The sequence below is a fragment of the Mizuhopecten yessoensis genome, unplaced genomic scaffold, assembly GCF_002113885.1.
Source record: "Mizuhopecten yessoensis strain PY_sf001 unplaced genomic scaffold, ASM211388v2 scaffold431, whole genome shotgun sequence".
Classification (NCBI taxonomy): Eukaryota; Metazoa; Mollusca; class Bivalvia; order Pectinida; family Pectinidae; genus Mizuhopecten; species Mizuhopecten yessoensis.
In genome coordinates this window covers 246,755-268,372 of record NW_018403543.1, presented here as the reverse complement: position 1 = coordinate 268,372, position 21,618 = coordinate 246,755, and the positions used below count along the sequence as shown (strand labels likewise).

Sequence of the window (21,618 nt, the reverse complement as noted above, 5' to 3'; positions counted from 1 at the left end):
AAGCTTGTGTCTCTTGTACATAGGGACCTATTTACCCTCCTGTGTGTGACACTTGTGTCTCTTGTACATAGGGACCTATCTACCCTCCTGTGGGTGACACTTGTTTCTATTGTTCATAAGGACCTATCTACCCTCCTGTGGGTGACGCTTGTGTCTATTGTACATAAGGACCTATCTTCCCTCCTGTGGGTGACACTTGTGTCTATTGTACACAAGGATCTATCTACCCTCCTGTGTGTGACACTTGTGTCTCTTGTACATAAGGACCTATTTACCCTCCTGTACAAGGGTCTATCTACTCTCCTGTGTGTGACAAGTGTGTCTCCTGTACACAAGGATCTATCCAACCTCCTGTGGGTGACACTTGTGTCTCCTGTAGACAAGGATCTATCCACCCTCCTGTGGGTGACACTTTTGTCTCCTGTACACAAGGATCTATCCACCCTCCTGTGGGTGACACTTTTGTCTCCTGTACACAAGGATCTATCCACCCTCCTGTGGGTGACGCTTGTGTCTCCTGTACACAAGGATCTATCCATCCTCCTGTGGGTGACACTTGTGTCTCCTGTAGACAAGGATCTATCCACCCTCCTGTGGGTGACACTTGTGTCTCCTGTACACAAGGATCTATCTACCCTCCTGTGTGCGACACTTGTGTCTCCTGTACCCAAGGATCTATCTACCCTCCTGTGTGTGACACTTGTGTCTATTGTACATAGGGACCTATTTACCCTCCTGCGGGTGTCAACGTACATACAGACCTATTTACCCTCCTGTGGGCGACAATGTACATACAGACCTATTTACCCTCCTGTGGGGGACAATGGACATACATACCTATTTACCCTCCTGTGGGTGACACTTGTGTCTCCTGTAGACAAGGATCTATCCACCCTCCTGTGGGTGACGCTTGTGTCTCCTGTACACAAGGATCTATCTACCCTCCTGTGGGTGACACTTGTGTCTATTGTACACAAGGATCTATCTACCCTCCTGTGTGTGACACTTGTGTCTATTGTACATAGGGACCTATTTACCCTCCTGCGGGTGTCAACGTACATACAGACCTATTTACCCTCCTGTGGGGGACAATGTACATACAGACCTATTTACCCTCCTGTGGGTGACACTTGTGTCCTCTCTACATGTACTGGCAGGTATGTGCATACAGTGGTGTTCCCTTCATTATAAAGAAAAATCTACGCATAGCACAAATATATCAAATATTAAATATTTCCTAAAGAATTTGCTTGTTAAGGCTGTTGTCGCAGAAAGAAAAAATATATATATTAAAATGGTTATACCCAGGATGAGCTATATCACATGACAGAAGTGGAAACATCTCAAAATAATCCTTAAACTTGTCGAGTGTGTTTGAGCAGAATAACAGTTTGATGTATTTTGAATATCTTTCTCATCAATAAGCATGCTCCTCGACTCACGGGAATACACAAAAGCCAAGAAAGGTGAATTGATATCTAATGTTCTGGCTACAAGGATATTTACATTAGGTGTTGATAACAAACCTTGATGCCATTCTAAGCTAGTCAAATTTGTATCTAGCGTCAGCACAGAATCTTATGTAACCAATGAGGCTGACTTTTCAGTAATTTCTATTTGAATGGACAAAATGACTTTTAAACCGACCAACCTTGGTAAAATTACATAACAGATATATGTAAGAATAAGGTGATTTGAACAGGCCAAAATGGGAAAGAACTGGGCATTTTGGCCTGCTGCGTGTTCTTAATGAAAACCCTGTAAGGCAAAAGTGTAATTTCATGATTATAGGGATAGAAATTTATAATAGAATCTTTCCAAAATTAGTTATCTTGAAACTAAATATCACATGCAGTACAAACAAGAAGTAATCACGAAAATTGATCCCATTCCACAGACCCAGATTTTCTGTAAATGTATTCCTTTGTAGAATGTAGGTAACAGTAAATAAAAAGAACTCTTCAGGGGACACTGAATTGAAAGACCACCTCTGGTTTTACAAAGATTAATTTGTAAACTTAAAGGTTTTTAACTTACCTTGAGTAGGAAATCTTTAAATCCAATACACAAATGTGAATATGATATTTGAATCCTTCAGTAATGTATGGTAAGAAGTATCACTGATGTCACCCACAGAGAAATGTATAATTCCTCATCCGATATGGACTACTGTCACAACGATTCATGTAGGTAGTGACTGGATGGGCAGCTGTACAAGTGAATACTCCTGTCAAACCTGCAACAACAGCAGAGAAAACAACTTATTTCACAATAGAATTACGCAACAACATCTATAATAATACAACTAATGGTGAATGGCTTGGTAAAAGGGAGTCTGTCTTACAGACAGTGCACTACGGAGCTGAGCTTGTGTGTAAAGCGAACCAAAACACCAAAATAGGGCAATAATAGTGACTATATATAAATGTACGCACACATCTCCTCACAGTCGCACAGCTAGTGGTGGCACATTCTTACAATGACTTTTTAAGAAATCCTGTTCAGATTTACCCATTCATGAAAATTTCCTATCACTTTTTTACGTAAGCTATGTATAAATCACAGTGTGGTAGTGTTTTAAGTGCTATATGTATTTTGTTTTACCTGATGATGATCACAGATCTCAAATATATCAAACGTTATAATATCCAGCGGATTACTCCATACATGTACCTGTAGTCACTGTAGAAATAATCCGGGCTAGAGCCGATATACCACAACCCACTACCTACATAATTACCTGCTTTGTATTGTGTAGCCTCATGACAAAAATACCAGCACATGTAATTTCAAGCCATGTACATGTATCAATACACAGTGTATTGATATTTGAAGGTGATAGCCAGTCCATCGATAGCCATTCTCACTATGGTGCCGTCCACAGTACTACACAAAACACCAGCAAATAATCAATACCAGCCAATCTTGAATGACTTGATGATGATCACAGCGATAAGCTAAGGATGATATTCCACCAACACTGAAGCCGTGCAGACCTCTGTACAGTATATACTTACTATACATACATGGTGCTTCCTCCTGCTAAACTTACCTAGCCAATACACCGGTCTACTGTCACCACTGCTACACACCAAATGTGGTAGTGCTCATAAAATATATAGCCAATCTCATATTGATTTTTTATTACTCCATATGTACATGGGCAAAAACACAGAGGTTGGCTTTGTACAGGAAATAGGGCAGAGGAAAATAATAACACAATATGTCACATCAACCTAACAATGCATATGTTGTTGATATTGTTTACTACAGCATATCTGCACTACAGAGCACAAAACTGGAGCATGAATTCTTAAATTTATGAACTGTGGTGAACAATGAACGTCTTGTGCATTTAAGCCTGGAACTACTTCCTACCCAGGTTTATTCAGTGATCATTTGTATTTGTGAACTCAGCCGTTATAAACGATTACAGTAATACTGTGTACTAGAAACTTGCACTGAACCCCTTTAAAAACATGTTCTTATACAATATCTTTCTTTGTGCCATCCTGGAGGTTTATTTTGAGGCTGACGTAATGAAATTTAATACCCGCTGCACCTGAATAGTGAAAAGTAGGAACTTAATACACCTTTTGTAAACTATTTACCTATTTAACATTGTATTCAGAATTTAAAGTCTTTAAACATGCACATTTTTGTATTACATGTCAGATTGACAATCCTCATCAAAAACAGTGGATATTGTGTTGATACCTACCCCAAAGAAAAGGGATGACCATCATGTGGTCACTGTATGTCTGTGGTCACTCTACAGGTGTGGTCAGTGGTCAGTCACTCTACAGGTGTTGTCAGTGGTCAGTCAATCTACAGGTGTGGTCAGTGGTCAATGACTATACATGTGTTGTCAGTGGTCAGTCACTCTACAGGTGTGGTCAGTGGTCAGTGACTATACAGGTGTTGTCAGTGGTCAGTGACTCAACAGGTGTGGTCAGTGGTCAGGGACAATACAGGTGTTGTCAGTTGTTAGTAACTTAACAGGTGTTGTCAGTGGTCAGTCACTCTACAGGTGTGGTCAGTGGTCATTGACTATACATGTGTTGTCAGTGGTCAGTGACTCAACAGGTGTGGTCAGTGGTCAATGACTATACAGGTGTTGTCAGTGGTCAGTCACTCTACAGGTGTGGCCAGTGGTCAGTGACTATACATATGTTGTCAGTGGTCAGTGACTCTACAGGTGTGGTCAGTGGTCAGTCACTCTACATGTGTTGTCTGTGGTCAGTCACTCTACATGTGTTGTCAGTGGTCAGTCACTCTACAGGTGTTGTCAGTGGTCAGTCACTACACAGGTGTTGTCTGTGGTCAGTCACTCTACAGGTGTGGTCAGTGGTCAGTGACTATACATATGTTGTCAGTGGTCAGTGACTCTACAGGTGTGGTCAGTGGTCAGTGACTATACAGGTGTTGTCAGTTGTTAGTGACTTAACAGGTGTTGTCAGTGGTCAGTCATTATACAGGTGTTGTCAGTGGTCAGTCACTATACAGGTGTTGTCAGTGGTCAGTCACTCTACATGTGTTGTCAGTGGTCAGTCACTCTACAGGTGTTGTCAGTGGTCAGTCACTACACAGGTGTTGTCTGTGGTCAGTCACTCTACAGGTGTGGTCAGTGGTCAGTCACTCTACAGGTGTGGTCAGTGGTCAGTCACTCTTTAGAAGTTGTCAGTGGTCAGTCACTCTACATATGTTGTCCGTGGTCAGTCACTCTACAGGTGTTGTCAGTGGTCAGTCACTGTACAGGTGTTGTCTGTGGTCAGTCACTTTACAGGTGTTGTCAGTGGTCAGTCACTCTGCAGGTGTTGTGTGTGGTCAGTCACTTTACAGGTGTTGTCAGTGGTCAGTCACTCTACAGGTGTTGTCAGTGGTCAGTCACTCTACAGGTGTTGTCTGTGGTCAGTCACTATACAGGTGTTGTCTGTGGTCAGTCACTTAACAGGTGTTGTCAGTGGTCAGTCACTTTATAGGTGTTGTCTGTGGTCAGTCACTTTACAGATGTTGTCTGTGGTCAGTCACTCTACAGGTGTGGTCAGTGGTCAGTGACTCAACAGTTGTAATCAATAATTATAACATCACTGTACAGATGTTTTCAGCTACAAGTAGTCATGATGTAGGACAGATCTAGATAACAACAGCCTAGTTATTAGAGCTCCCATTGTTCTTGGGCACACCTTATGTTTTGACTGATTTCTCCAGAATAAACACAAGGTGATGATGAGTTGTGATAGCAACAGGAATTTTTAGGGTACTTATGTGCCAATAGTTAACACATTTGTATACCCAAGATAACCCCACTCAAGTGATCCAGGATTGAAAAGGAAGGAGAGAAAGGTATAGCGGCCTCTTCATTACATGTGGCCTTTGAATAGTCTATGTTTAATTGGTTTACCAGAGCAGTGGGATTGTGTTTTCCGAGCATCAAATTAGTAGCATCAAACTTTTTTGCATGTAATTTGCTTAAAACTATTTTTGTAACTCAGAGTCGTCTTGAAACACTGTCAGTAATATTCTATGTACGCCTACTCATGCATTATCAAATCTCCTGACAAAACTTCCAAGACTTCTCCGTGAAGAAAACACACTACATCTGCAGCTTAATCCTATTCTAAAAGTTTGTATAAAGTAAGAGATATTAAGGCCAAGACAAGAAGCAATGGGATATCTTTAAGCATTGAATTGATTTAAGTTGGCATTCATATTGACTATGATTGCCAACTCAAAGCAGTTCAATATAAATTTATTTAACATTTTTGAGAGAAAAAAATATTGATAAGGACAAATGAAAATTAATTTATTAAAATTTAGAATCAATTTAAAGTAAATATTTTTTTAAAGTGTATATATACATACTTGTTCAATAATCAAGCTGAAGTAGAACAGACAACTTTTGAAGTGTCAGTGATATCCAGTGTTAACCTATGTTTTAATAACGACAACAATAATTCATCTAATATATATGTATGCCCTCTGACTTGGTTAGGGTTATATACTAGCATTGCCATAGAATGGAAATTATATAATTCAGTATCAAACGTAAGATTGATAGAAATCATCTAGTACCACTCTGACCCTTCAGGCATAATGTTCTGGCCCCAAAAACTCCATTGTAACAAAATTACATGTAACAGTATGCTTGCCACATACCAAAAGGATGAAAACTAACCATACACTGTATGACCCAATATCATCCAACATTTTACAATCATAATATCAGTGATGCAGTATTGTATTAATAATTTTCTACCAGGAAATGAAAATGACATCAGGAAAAATTATCAGCATAAAATTTTGCTGTTTCCCATAAAGAGGTAAAAGGGTAAAATATTTTTTTATGTCGGTATCACTAGTATCTTCCCATGACAGCGGGTACAGGCTGAATTCTACAGCCTCCAGCTTCATGAATCTTTTGTAGATAATTTGATTATGATATAAAGAGAGAAAGTTCCGACATTTGTCCAATAACCTATCAAACCCAATAAAGATTTATCAAAATGTTGCCTCCAGGGAGAAGACCAATTCACTTATAAACATTGGAAGACCAAATAAAATTTGTCAAGGAGAAAAAAACAACCCACTGCAACCTCAAGGATATAAACATAAAAAGTTTTCTAAACCAAGATGAAAATCTCATGCAGAGAAATCATACAGAACTTGTTTACCAATATATTATCAGCTATCTTCTGGGAACATGCATATCTTTGCACTAGTTTAGTGATACAAGGTTATCTTAAAGAACAAGAGGCCCAGAGGGCCTGCATTGCTCTCCTACATATATATTCCAGCAATCACGGCAAACTATTTTATTATCAGTAATATTGTACATATCTCTATTTGGGCTCTTTTTCTCAGCACTTCAGGCGACAACACCCTTTCTTCATATCTAATATTGCTTCGTAACGAACTTGGCTTAAATATTATCAACTGTTCAGCAGACTTAAAGACTTAACCACTCAAATTAACTATTATTTGTGGGCCTCAGACCAGATGAGCTAAAAATCACATTTAGTTATCCGGAGAGAAAAAATAGCTAAAAAGTGAAAAAAAACAAAACATTACAGATATATCCCTCACTGTTTGAATAAATGCAAATGTATAGCAAAGAGGAATTTATCCCACTGATGCATGTTTCTGTGTCAAGGTTACTAGGTAATCATGTCCATACAATATGCTTGTTACAGTGGTGTTTTACCATGTGGTAGAACTACATGCCCCACTGTGAGAATGTCTGTACACAGATTACATACAGAGTTGACTAAGCCAAGGCTCACTCAATAACTTGGCATACAATCAGCAGTTACTGCACCAACACTCTTCTACACTGTCCCTGGTGGCAACAAGTACAAAGAAACTTTACATGCATATTTGATACTTAAGATATTCCACAAATAGCAAGCCAGAGGAGAATGACTTGGTTAAACAGTATTTTCGCTAGAAGAGACTTGCTTTTTGCACAAACTAATCAAAAGAGAAATCCGTTCGATATCTGCATCCATGATCGTTTGAAAAATGTTGATGTTTTCATGATCAGTTGATGATTCATGTCTTAAAAGAATTAAATTGTGTCAAATACATATGGTTCATAGAAAAGAACTCCGTTATAATGTGTCAAGAATTTGTTTCAGGGTTTCCTGTTTCTTAAGTTGAAGGGCTAGCATGCAATTCCAAGGGGCATTAATTAGTGGGATTTGGTGACTGTACTTATGTACATCATGTAGATGCTTACTCATGATCAGGTAATGGTATTATCATACAACAGTATACATACAAATACTATTTGTACATTAAAAATACTGTACCGCTAGCTAACTTTCACTCTTTTTTCGTACTAACAGGATAAATCTGGCATTTCTTATTTTTCTTACATAGCAAAAATTATTAACGTGTCAAAATATAAAATGAAAAGGTATTTTAATTTTATTTTCTTATGTGCCGTAAACTAATTTGATATTCAACATAATGTTATCATGCGCGGACACATGTGATGTAATGGCAATGTCCGTGCTAATTACAACGTGGTCGACCAAGTAGGCAGTCTCGACAGAATCGACGAGAAAAAGGTAAAACCTTGAAGCCGATCAACAACGCAACAAAGCAAAAGTGGACATTGTTGAGGCCTTAGATCAATGGAATGTGTTTAGGGAAGTAAAAGGGTTCGTCCACCATTAAGTGGACATTGATGAAGCCTTAGACCAATGGAATGTGTTTAGGGAAGTAAAAGGGTTTGTCCACCATTAAGTGGACATTAATGAGGCCTTAGATCAATGGACTGTGTTTAGGGAAGTAAAAGGGTTTGTCCACCACTAAGTGGACATTGTCGAGGCCTTAGATCAATGGAATGTGTTTAGGGAAGTAACAGGGTTTGTCCACCATTAAGTGGACATTGATGAGGCCTTAGATCAATGGAATGTGTTTAGGGAAGTAAAAGGGTTTGTCCACCATTAAGTGGACATTAATGAGGCCTTAGATCAATGGACTGTGTTTAGGGAAGTAAAAGGGTTTGTCCACCACTAAATGGACATTGTCGAGGCCTTAGATCAATGGAATGTGTTTAGGGAAGTAAAAGGGTTTGTCCCCCATTAAGTGGACATTAATGAGGCCTTAGATCAATGGACTGTGTTTAGGGAAGTAAAAGGGTTTGTCCACCACTAAATGGACATTGTCGAGGCCTTAGATCAATGGAATGTGTTTAGGGAAGTAACAGGGTTTGTCCACAATTAAGTGGACATTGTTGAGGCCTTAGATCAATGGACTGTGTTTAGGGAAGTAACAGGGTTTGTCGCCCATTAAGTGGACATTGTTGAGGCCTTAGATCAATAGCCTGTGTTTAGGGAAGTAACAGGGTTTGTCCACCACTAAGTGGACATTGATGAGGCCTTAGATCAATGGAATGTGTTTAGGGAAGTGAAAGGGTTTGTCCACCACTAAGTGGACATTGTTGAGGCATTAGATCAATGGAATGTGTTTAGGGAAGTGAAAGGGTTTGTCCACCACTGAGTGGGCATTGATGAAGCCTTAGACCAATGGAATGTGTTTAGGGAAGAAACAGGGTTTGTCCACCACTAAGTGGACATTGTTGAAGCCTTAGATCAATGGAATGTGTTTAAGGAAGTAACAGGGTTTGTCCACCAATAAGTGGACATTGTTGAGGCCTTAGATCAATGGACTGTGCTTAGGGAAGTAACAGGGTTTGTCCACCATTAAGTGGACATTGTTGAGGCCTTAGATCAATGGACTGTGTTTAGGGAAGTAACAGGGTTTGTCCACCATTAAGTGGACATTGTTGAGGCCTTAATAGATCAATGAAATGTGTTTAGGGAAGTAACAGGGTTTGTCCACCACTAAGAGTCGCAAGGTTTTTACTTGACATGTGAGAGCTGAATCGGTATACGTAAAAGTAACACTCAGCACTTTAATTGTGTAAACATTACCTCTAACCCAGTCAAACATTTGTAGTCGCTATTCGTTGGATTCTGTTCTGGTTACATCTCCCGAATTTGCGTATGCATAATTGTGAAGTAAACAAGGCCTCAACCCTAATTTTGGTGAGATAAGTAGCAGTTGGGAAAACACTAAAACTTGATATAAATATAAGTCATTGAAATTCTAAATCTTTTCAACTCAATATATTTATATTTATTTATGGAATTTTATCACGACAATTTTAACCAGTTTTTTTCGACAGAATGCAGCATGGTAACTTTAAGAAACAGATATATATTGCAAATAATACATTATTTGGCGGCCAAGTAATGCTGTACCGAGTAACCCTAAATACTTGTTAGCGACATCCAAAATTAACATGATTCCTTATAACCATACACATATGTTGTTTATAAACATATCATTTTCGCAGTCCTTGACATCAATGAGTGGATTGCTCTCTGTGGCTACTTTACTGTCAATACCGTATTGGTTCTAACAAACGCCCACAACAATTACTCTAATAATCACCCATGGCCACACCCAATTTGAGGGGAAAAACATAAAATGAACTAATTGAAATTTTAAGTAGTCTACAAATAATCTCCAATCCCATTCTCCCAAAATATCTTATATCATGTTACTATAACTAAGCACCAATCTGTAATGTTGATACTTAACATTACAGTAACGTGCTTTCCATTCAGACCATACATATATCCTAAATCTAGTCACATGTTACCAGTAGTGTTTCACTCAGACTGTCTTTTAAAAAGCTCATTAATATGATTTGCACACACATAATTATATGGTTTGTTTCAATTTACCTCTCAAAAGATCATGATTTCACTTCCAACTCTTTCATTTTTACAATGGGGAATGAAAATTCAAACTGAAGCAAGGTGGCAAAAAACAATATTTTTTCATAAATATTGACTGCTCTACTTAACTGTTCACCGTCTCAATAACTTTTTTATGTCCAACTAATCACCAGGCCATTGACAGAACCAATACGGTCCGCGGGCAATATACTGTGGGCGACTGGCAAACATCAGTACACAAACAGTACACCATTACTTTCTCCCACTAACCTGATACATCATTATAATGAAACTATCGGTCATTTAGTGTAGCAAGGTTAAACCTGTTTATTTGCGGGGGGCAAATTCTCATACAAATAAACATAATTAGCAAATTATCTAAATATTTGGCTAACATTTTATTTAAATGGAGCTTTATGCTACGCAACTGCTTTCAAAGTCTATAGATTTAACTTCATGTGTGGTTTTAATGTATTGATTTCTGGAAGTGATAAACTATATATACATTTATGTGTAGGAAGGTAAAGGAATATCTAAATAGAATTCGAAATTAAATAACCAGTTTTACTCTTATCTTAAATGAATCAGTATCTTTACTCAGAAGGAAACATCCTTTAAAAGTTAAATATACAGCAACGTTTTATTTGAAAATTTATACATTTTTTAAGTTTTTATGTGCTATCGAGAACTAAATATGACAGAATAAAACAGAAAATCTCATGGAGAGTAAGCACTTTTGGATTACATTTATTCTGGATATTAAAAAATGTTCATCCATGTGCTTTTGAGAATGGATCCCTACTGATTCAATAAGGGGAAATACAGTGTTTGATAATACATCAAAGATATAATCGTTCCTTCTTAGTTTCATTCAATTCATATAGCCCCATTTATAAGTGAGATAAGATGCATCCTTCACTAAAATTGGGAGTGATGGGTGCATGATATCTATATCTCCAGCTAGACATATTTGAGAAGCATTCAAACTGAAGGGCCCGGGTAGTAAATCTCAACAGCTTGTAGTCCCCTAGCTAGTCTTATATCACATATTTCTACCCCATTTCCTTTGATTACATGTGTAGGTTACAACATAACACATGACTAACAGCTAAGCTGATAAAAACCTGGAGATCAGAACAGAAAAATAGCGCTATCAACGCCTGTCAGGTAAATAGCTAAAACTCTGATAAGTACCTGTTAATGTGAAATTTATTTGAAGGAACTATAGAATTAGGAAGGGAACAAACTGTTCTCAAACACAGATATCTGAGGAACGATCTGACATTTAAATAACACAATAAAATACAGCATAAACACCAAACTTCTCACCAAATTAATCAAAATTTTATACTATCTAATGGAATAAATTATTTCTTACAGTTGAAACGCTTTTACAGAACTTATACAGAATACTGAACATTGTGTATAAACAAAACTTGGTGATTTCTCTTGGCTTTGATCTACAACCTCCGACTGACTCCCCATTTGAAAGAAACATGTTTTACAGTGTAAGATGATTGGCAGTGTAGTGGAAATCTATGACCATAAGAGTTATGTTATTGCTCATATACATATCACACGCATAAAACACTGTTATCTACACAAAGTGAAGCTGAGATTTATCAATGTATCCGGAAATTAAATCAATACATTCCATGAGCCGTCCCTGTGAAGAAGACTAAGTATTGCTATATATATAAAAGGAGGCTCTTGAAAAGATTTCTAATGTGACATTTTGTTACACTAAGTTACGGACAAAGACTTTACAGAAGCTGCAGTTTTTAAACTATATGTGAGATCTTTAATAAATTAACTCATACACCCCGAAAGACACTTTTGAACTTCTCCAATTCAAAGGTTGAAATAGTTTATTATGAAATTTCAGGGGTGAACGAGTTAAAAATAAATCCTCTACAGAGTAGTTATTGGTTATATCCATCTCCAAATCAGGACAAACTGCTATAAATAGACATAAATTCAATCTTATTATTATTTTCACATATCTAAATCAATATAAGAAAATATACACCTCAACATTTTTTTTATAAACAAGAAGTCGGTTTAAAAAAGACTTCAAAACTGATATCTGTAAAATTCCTTATATACCCATTCAGAGGTTTTATTCTAGCATCTAGTATCGAGTCAATGAATAATGACCAGGATTGTAGTAGATCCCATGTCCTTGGGTACAGTCTGTGATACATTACCAAGACCATTAATTGAGAATAAAATGTTGATTAGACAACAATTTTCCATGAGAAAGCCGAAAGTTACTCATCAAATGTTAAGAGAAGCACATCTTTTCTGCATTCCCCCTCCAATATTACAATGGATTGTGTAACCTTTTGATCTGGAAGAGTCTATACCAGTTTATAGGAGATCAAGACAATGAGATAACTGTTCCAAGGTGAGTGCTTTCCTGACCAGCAAATGTCAAACAAGCCAGCGGAGACACACATACCAATCTATAGACTCCTGGCAACCATGGTAATTATTTCCCAAATCTAATTCACCGGGAACTAGCATCAGCATCATCGGAAACAGAAAGCTGTCAATATCAACCTTGCCTCACAGGACTTGCAACATTTCTTCTCAAATTGACCAATTATGTGGCTGCAGGAGACTTCCCGGACCCAGTCACTGGATTGTATCACATCATACATTAACTATTAACACTGAATGCAACTCAAAGATGCATCAAGACAAATTCCGTTGCACCCTAAAGTAAATGTAAAAACTATGCAATCAAATAAGTTCTAAAAATCACCACATTTATATACATTTGTGGTAGTAACACGCAAGTGTTGTTATTACTAGTCATTTGTTTCATGTCACATATTTCAAGGTGATGTTTAATTTTCATGGCCTAAAAAGAGTGAAGAATACATTACCTTATAAAATTGTAGCTCTCTTTGAATAAACTTAATTTGGACTATGGGCTATTACTGGTGTTTCATTTAATTTTTATAAAGCAAATGGTTCCAGGACAAACTCTTCAAGTTTGTTCCTGTAGCTATGAGCAAGTTAAAATTTGCTACCTTTCTTACATAGAGACAACTAGAGGCCCTGTCCCCACCCTCAGCTAACACAAATACAACTAGACACCTCCTTCCCCACCCTCAGCTAACACAGATACAATTAGACACCTCCTTCCCCACTCTCAGCTAACACAGATACAACTAGACATCTCCTTCCCCACCCTCAGCTAACACAGATACAACTAGACACCTCCTTCCCCACCCTCAGCTAACACAGTACAACTAAACAAATTATTCCCCGCCCTCAGCTAACATAGCGACAACTAGACACCTCATTCCCCACCCTCAAATAACACTGAGACAAATTAACAGCCCCTTCCTCACCCTCAGCTAATATAGAAACAACTAAACAACTCATTCCCTGCCCTCAGCTAACATAAAGACAACTAGACAACCCGTCCCCACTCTCAGCTAACACAGATACAACTCGACACCTCCTTCCCCACACGCAGCTAACACAGATACAACTAGACACCCCGTCTCCACCCTCAGCTAACACAGATACAACTAGACACCTCCTTCCCCACACTCAGCTAACACAGATACAACTAGACACCCAGTCCCCACTCTCAGCTAACACAGATACAACTAGACACCTCCTTCCCCACCCTCAGCTAACACAGATACAACTATAGCTGCTCTTTGCCCCACCTTTAGACATTACACAGAGACAACTATAGCTGCCCTTTGCCCCACCCTATGCCATTACACAGAGACAACTAAAGCTGCCCTTTGCCCCACCCTCGGCCATTACACAGAGACAACTATAGCTGCCCTCTGCCCCACCCTATGCCATTACACAGAGACAACTATAGCTGCCCTTTCCCCCACCCTATGCCATTACCCAGAGACAACTATAGCTTCCCTTTGCCCCACCCTCGGCCATTACACAGAGACAGCTATAGCTGCCCTCTGCCCCACCCTATGCCGTTACACAGAGACAACTATAACTACCCTTTGCCCCACCTTGGCCATTACACAGAGACAACTATAGCTGCCCTCTGCCCCACCCTCAGCCATTACACAGAATCAACTATAGCTGCCCTTTGCCCCACCCTCAGCGATTACACAGATACAACTACCGTAAAAACCATGTAATTTGCGCACTTTTTTTCCAGAAATTGAATACCCAAATGACGGTCAACAAAATTATTTATGTCAAACATTAATAAAAGATACAGTTGATACATGTGCTATTATCTGAGTTTATGTGAAAAGTATTATTAAATAGGTAACCTTTAACAAAGAGAGTTAGCCAAATTCCTATGCCAGAGAATCGCCGATCAACTTACGATACGTTTCAACATCTCCTTGCGTTTCCCCATACTATTACGAAAATGTAGTTGTTCAATTTAAGCTCCGTTCCATGTAAGTTCTGTTAGGGTTTTTTTCAAATCGCCTATGCGTATAGCATGTGGGTTTTTTTCTGGCTCACTTTCATGTTGATCTCGCATCTAACATTACGTAAACACGTGATTGATAATAACCTCATGATTTTTTTTCAATATTTATTAAATGAAGCATCGTAAAAATAGTTAGCTTTAACTATTTTTTTCCTTGGAGTGGATTTGAAGAGGATGTATTGATTGTCCAAGCTTCTAGTATAAACATATTTTTTATAATCCCTTATCAGTCAATGCAGTAAGGTTTCGTAATTCACGCCACGTGTTGGTGAGTGAAACAAAACAACCAACACGGTCCGTCGATCGCGACTGCAAATGATTTCAATTAGTAGAGCTAATGTTAACGGGTAATCACAGATATAATGTTAGCTAGTTACTGCTTTGTAATTTTTATTGACTGTAGTGTTGAGAAGTGTCAATAATTTATGCTTCCGGGACAAGACGATATCGGTGAAATCATGCCCTCCGGTTAACTGACCTGTAAATGTCGCAAAACCAGCAGCCATGACCACAGATGACCGATTTTAATAATTTTACAGTAGGTAAAAATTGTGTGGCCAAAAAATATCGCCAAACCACGGACTTAGGTAATCTAATTCCGTCGCCAAACTGAACTGTGACATGACCTGGTTTGAAGTGACGATCCCCAAGCCGCCATGATGAGCCCTTCTCACTGATCATAATTATGATCAATAAAAGGTATCTTATTATGTCTTTCACCAGGAGATATGCACCAGCGGTTACTAAACATCGAATTACTTATTAATCAATATGTTTTTGTAAGCAAGTAAATGCTTTATGTAAAATATTGCTAAAATGAATTGATGTATGCCGATATGCGCACACGTGTCTGTCATGTGTGATCAGGTAATTCAAACGAACAACAAAATACACATTTTACGTAGTTTCTTCTTGGTTTTTAATATCATTTTACATCAATCAATTTTTGGAGCATGAACATTGGTGTTTTTTTTAGATTTTTTGGGTGCGTAAAATATTTGAGAAGAAGCTTTTTTCCCGATTTTCAGCCTCAAAAAGTACCTGCACAAATTACACAGGTGCGCAAATTACATGAGTTTTTACGGTATACAGCTGCCCTTTGCCCCACCCTCAGCGATTACACAGAGACATATAGCTGCCCTTTGCCCCACTCTCAGCCAATTCACAGAGACAACAAACCATCCCAATCCATACTCTCAAGTCGCCATCGTCTCCACTGTTTCTTAGCAGTGACAATATCCCCACCTCTCTTATAATGGAGACTTAAAACTCACCAACCCTGGTCCGGAGCCAGGGAGATATTGATATGGTTAATGAAGTCAGGGTGTCTCCATTGAGGCTTAAATTTTTAGAAAGAAACCATACAAGGATAATTCCATGGTCTGCAACACCAATCAAGTACCATTGATCACTATTGAAATGTGAAATAACTCTTAATTTACAGAATATCAAACCAATCTCTATTCCACTAAAACTTTAATTTGCAAATACATTCTGCATGAGAGTCAATCTTTTGTCTCCTAATTTTGATGCATGACTGCCATATTATTTCCTGATCCCGAAGAGCAAAAGCACCGCAGGAAGCACAGAAGTTGTACGGATTGGCTTAGTAGTGCTGGGCAATATAAGCCGAGCTGATATATCATTATTTTGTGTCATTATTACAATACAATGACCAAATCATACTGGTAATAATCCATCAACCCTTAATTACAGATATAATGCAAATAATATATCAAGCGCCATTTCCTTGGTTAAACTGTTGACTGGCTATTATACCGAGCTGCCTCAGGCTTAACAAACAGACAAGTGGGTGCACGCTTTCTATACAATACAGGGACAAAGCACTTCAGATACAAGATACACTGTTTTATACAGATCATTATCTCGATCTGTCCAAAACACATAATCAATTGTTGTAATACCTAAAGCTGGACCCCAAATCCTGATTTTGATATTTCCATTGTCCTCATTACTAAGTAATTACTGTGCCTGTTCTTATACAGTGACCTCACTTGACTCGCAGTACCACCAAATCAATACATCTATGATCACCAAATCATCTGTGTGGGAGGGCAGGGCAGTTGTATACCAATTAACAGTCGGAAGCCAGCAAACACTGTCAAATTACTTGATGTCATCAAGTTACGAACAACTCAAAAAGCAGTACATTTTGAGGTGTACATACTAGAAAATTAATCGAATGAGTAAACTGTAGTACTTATCGATCAAACTAACTGAATTATAGGACAGAGTAATGAAACTCGCTGACACTTCACTTCAGCTGTTTAATTCACACACTGCGTTGTTCAAGACAAGCATTTTTTCCTTGCTATAGAAACACTGAAGACCTTTCAAAGTTAAACTCCAGCTACTTATAGGAAGCATCCAAGTCAACTGAAGAGCAAGATGCCATCCAAGCCAGGATAGTTCTCATATATATGTTCAAGTATTGCCTCTCAGAGGCTCAAAAGAAATAGACTTGAGATCCCTTATACTTTGACGTATAGCAAAACTATTCCACAATGTTTTAATGAAAGAAATAATTATGGATCACTGTCCGTAAGTATTAAGTAAAGTTTCTGATTTAGTAAGTGAAGATTTAGGTAAAGGAGAAGGTAGGATAACATACTTTTAAAGATGACCCCAACAGTATAAAGTTTTTAGTGCTTATTTTGACAAATGACAGAAACAATTTATGACGTTAACTCTTTAAACAAATCAATGGTTAGTTTTGACAAGTCTTAACCATCCATGCTACAAAGCTGAGGAGGAGGAATTCAGACATGTCGCCCTCATCAGAGATCATTGTCCTAAAGAACAGACACTTTTCTACCTATATTTGACAGACAATGTTGATGACACAAGGATACAGAAATAGAATGTAAGTGTTGTATAGCAGGATGTCGGTCTATGAGGTTCAGCAGTGACAGACATCAATTTTATACTATCACCATTTGATTATCTGGCTGATCTTTTCATTTTCCGCTCTGCTGAAAGGTAAATGTCACCGTAAAATGGTAGGCAATAAACTGGTAACCAAACAACAGTGGTTGGTAGTTCACAAAAATGTAATAAACCTACATATTGTGTTAAATATGAGCATCATGAAACTCGCCAGACACATTAAAATGTTGGTGATCCTGAGAACACTGAAGAATAGCTGTTCCTTGTGGTGATGCATCTGTTGTGTACAGGGTCAGAGTAAAAAGTATGTCTGTTTCCTGTAACCCTTCAGACTCTACGAAACCCTGCCGACAGAAAATATAATACAGAAAAAATTATTTATGTGATGTGTCCTTGTTACAGTAACCAGACAGTTGGTTGATAGTTCACAGCATAATTAACAGACTAATCTGTTCTTTAGTATGTGATGCCTTCAAGTATGATGGAAATTAGAAAGATCAATGATTTCTCAGCCAAAAGGAAAGATGCATCAATTTTGATTTTTTCCCAATAACCAATGTGACCCCAATCATTCCTCTTGTAGTTATACTGTGGTCTTGTCTAGATGCTAGTCAATATATACTGCATACCTTTCCCTCTTCCCCTTGACCCCTTTGAATTCTCAAACTTATTAAATCTTCTGGAAATCAACTATGAATTAATGTCTCTTAAACACTTTGTTCATCATAGCATGACACTGAGTGAAAGAGACTTGCCCAGACAATGATGTCTACCTGGCATGCTGGATAAAAAACCAGACTGTAGACATGCACTACACCAATAAACAGTAATAAATGGGATGATATAACAGTGACAAGGTGGACCCCTCAGACATATCCTACACAGGTTTAATGTACACCATACTTCCATTGTATGGGGCACAGATAGCAGTCAATAAAAACCAAGCAGACTGTAAGTGGACTCTGATGGAGAAGGTGCTTAGCCATTTTTACAACCTGTCCACTCATTAGGCCTTGCCTGTGATCTCAAGAGTGGCTAAGACCATCCAATACTACCTAGCACCAGCTGACAAAGGTCTGACACCATGTCTCATAAAGTCCTGTTTCATCAGTTGTACTTCTATGATATTCCTGCTAGTCTATAAACCCTCTAAACAATCTATAGATACATACCAGCTTCCCACTCTTGGAATACTACGGCAAGTATACGGGTGCTCAGTACAAACACAATTAGATTAGTACAGGCCTGGGTTAACTTATGATAGATGATAGACTAAGGTAATAATTCAACAAAGCTTTACAAAAAACACCAGGGCATGCTGGTAAGACATTCTCCAATTTACCTGTAAAACAACCGTTACATCAAATAACACCAGTCCTGTCAGACTGTGTTACTGTGTTCCAGTGCACAGACAATGATAGTACTATTCATCAAAGATGGTGTCATGGTTTCTAGCTATCCTTATGTAACTTTTTTACTGTATTTCTGCTCAATATAAGGTATACCTTTATGTTCTTATTAAAAAACTGAATAAATACAACAGTTTCAGTAATAATGGAATGCCAAAACAAGCAAAAATTATCCCAACTCAAAATGCTACATCTCATTAGCTGTGTACAACAAACACATTCTGTGATCAGAACAATTATATCTATAAAGTCCTACCTACAATGAACATATCAAATAATAAAACAGTTGTATAAGCCTGTTGGTGAAAAACGAGAGGCCCAAGCTTGAAGCCTGTACCATGAGTCTGCTTCAATCTGAAATAGACACAAAGAACATATGTCCAATAACCCAAGACCTTGATTGCTATCTCAGGTTTCTTGATGAGCCAATAAAAGCATTTTCCCAGGTAATGACAATGTACCAGTTTTTAACACTTTGATTCAGAAAACAATCAAACCAGTTATAGACATTGCCAGCTTGGGATCCTCTCCAGCCTTATTGGATATGTCTTGGATCACATGACCTTGAATATAGACCTGTTATCATTCTGTAGCCTTCAGATGATAGGTGTTCAATTTGTCTCCTGGGGATTGGGCATCCAAGGATGGACCTAGTGGACATATCATTGAATCTGTGGGCTGTCAAACCAGGCTGACCTGGTGGGTACTCTCAGACGTTCAGTGTAGTTTCCCTTTGGGAATGGACCAGATCAAGCATCTAAATAAGAGCAGCTCACAAGGACGAGAGATCCAGTCACATTCCAGATAGTCTGTCTTCATAGCTCGAAGGCAATGTTCGGGTAATACATTTCCAACAGTCTTGGTGTAAAATTATAAAGATATTTCAACTGCAGGATTTTATCGGTAGAAACAAGATGGCCACACAGGCCTTGGTTTTGGGAATAGTCATTTTTTCTGAAGGACTACAACCCAATGTCATTCTCTTTGTTAGATCACCAGTTCAAACTATTTCATCAAGATTGAAGTGATAAGATACAAGGCTGATGATGAATAACAACCATCATGTTTCATCATAACCTGAAAGACGGTTGTGAGGGAAAGTTGAAAATATGTTTTTCTATGGATAATGGATGATGCTGGAGGAAAGGCAATCACAGCACGTGTCATCTTAAAAGTGAGAAATCAATTAAAACAGACATAAAAATGGAGAGAAAAAAACATTGAATAGCGCAGTTAAATAATTGTCTCATGCAGTAACATTGTCATGATAGATTAGCAACTAACTTTGTTTGTGTGTATAACAGTATCAATCTTGTGGAATGCTAAAAGGTCAATAAGATTCAAGAACAAAGAACAATATCTATAAAAGATAAGAAACATTGAAATCCATTGTATGAATCCTGAATGGTCTTTATTAACTTATTAACTATCAAAAGAATTTTTTCCACTCTAACCTTTACAAGCAATTCCGAGTACAATTCCGAGTACATTATAGTTATCCATATATAATAACTTGATTGTTTTCCATGCTCTGTCTGCTGTAACCTGCTGATTCAGGCATGAAGCAGTTAATAGGTTGTAATGTACTGTGCTAAGCTACTGTATGCAACGTTCAAGTTCCTATGGCACATGTCACTGGCTACAGTGATTGAGGGATATTAGCAGAAACACAGGAAAAATACCAAAGCATATTGGCCTCTTATCAGGATCATGCTTTCCCCTACAGTTAAATAGTATATCGTTTCATAAGTATTTCATCAGAATAAAAATCAAAGTTTTTAACCACAGTTTGTTGAATTGCTTTGCCCTTGGTCCACTTTCTGTCATTGCTTCACCATGAATGTCCCAGATCAAATTTTATTTATAACAATGATTTTTTTCTTCACAGTTTGAGACAAAGTAGTCCCAAATATAAATGAACACTAAAGGATTTCAAAAGTGCAGACACGTAGTCAGAATTTTTGAAACAACATAACATACTCCTTTCCCAGACATAGAGGCAGACAAGGACTAATCATACATTTGAACAGCAACTTTCTTTCAAAACAACCATGAGGTAGTTTTGTAAGTATGGCCCATTGACTATTATACACAGAAAGCAATTTGAAGATAACCAGTGGCATAAAGACCAATAGAAATACCTAAAGAGCCGTCAAGTACCCTGAAGTGTGACCTCAACGGAAATATTGCCATCACTGACTGGTCATAATATGGTTTGGCCTCCATCAGTCTTGACATTTAGTTTCTACCCATTTGAGCTGAATTCAAGGTCAAAGTCAGTAAGGTGTGTTTTTTTAAGGGAAATGTTGTCACTTCTAGTAAACTGACTTAATTAGATAAAACTTCAAGAAGGGTAACTATATGTAATACCACAAATACTGTAATTGGAAATGAAGTCGTTACAGCAATGACAATGGTTTCAAACTTGATTGCAGTCAAAGACCTTGACCTTAAGCACGGCACCTTGAAAAAAGCATTCGAGATATTTTCCTAGAACCTAGAACTTCTACAAAGTTTCACTAAAATTAATGAAGAAAATAATTCAATAGAGCAATAACTAAAGGATTCCAATATATGTATGGCAGGACATCGCATCCCTTCCAAC

The 21,618-nt window shown here is 37.9% G+C and overlaps 1 protein-coding gene across 8 annotated transcripts in view; it reads right to left on the bottom strand.

The window, feature by feature from the left end:
- The window catches only part of LOC110448769 (neurocalcin homolog), a 61,272-nt gene that overhangs the window by 19,197 nt on the left and 20,457 nt on the right, over window positions 1–21,618 (bottom strand). For 2 of the 8 annotated variants that reach the window (XM_021495197.1, XM_021495205.1), the window contains exon 2: window positions 2,038–2,236. The gene's annotated coding sequence lies outside the window, so the exon portion shown is untranslated. Of the gene's footprint in view, window positions 1–2,037; window positions 2,237–2,435; window positions 2,456–2,604; window positions 2,692–2,740; window positions 2,996–3,017; window positions 3,147–21,618 lie in introns of those variants that run through there. The other 6 variants (XM_021495214.1, XM_021495240.1, XM_021495231.1 and 3 more) reach the window with 6 other exon arrangements.